The sequence below is a fragment of the Arachis ipaensis genome, chromosome B03, assembly GCF_000816755.2.
Source record: "Arachis ipaensis cultivar K30076 chromosome B03, Araip1.1, whole genome shotgun sequence".
In the NCBI taxonomy this organism is placed as follows: domain Eukaryota; kingdom Viridiplantae; phylum Streptophyta; class Magnoliopsida; order Fabales; family Fabaceae; genus Arachis; species Arachis ipaensis.
Genome location: NC_029787.2, coordinates 118,149,754 through 118,150,167, shown reverse-complemented (window position 1 = coordinate 118,150,167; position 414 = coordinate 118,149,754). Strand labels below are relative to the sequence as shown.

Below are 414 nucleotides of genomic sequence, written 5' to 3'. Positions count from 1 at the left end.
GTTTTTCCCCTTTCAGGATATGGGCGCAGAAGTTACGAAGAGTTTATTTAGTTGTGGTTGAAATGCTCTGTATTGCTTTAGACTATTATTTGTACCCTCGCCTTTATCTTGAGATATTCTGTAAGAGGGATAGGAATTGTATTGTCTAATGCTTGTAATATTAATTATATATATGTGTATATATATATGGATGTACTCTTTATGAGCTTTTGTAAGTTGTATGGTATTTATGGATGTACGTTATCGAACGAAAGTATCTTTGGGAGCGGTATTGCGGTTTAAAGTTTTAAACAGGCTCATATTTTAACTTCAAAAAGGGAATTTTCCTTGAGAAAAAATGGCTTATGAGCCTGAGATAATTTGAGAAATGAGATCTTTAAAGCCAAGGCTGAAAAGAGTTGAAACTTGATTTCA

The 414-nt window shown here is 33.1% G+C and overlaps 1 long non-coding RNA gene across 1 annotated transcript in view; it reads left to right on the top strand.

Moving 5' to 3' along the window:
* Nucleotides 1–65, top strand: part of LOC110269806 — a 1,458-nt gene extending 1,393 nt beyond the window's left edge. The window contains exon 3 of the long non-coding RNA XR_002358564.1: nt 17–65. This is a non-coding gene — a long non-coding RNA (uncharacterized LOC110269806). The remainder of the gene's footprint in view (nt 1–16) is intronic.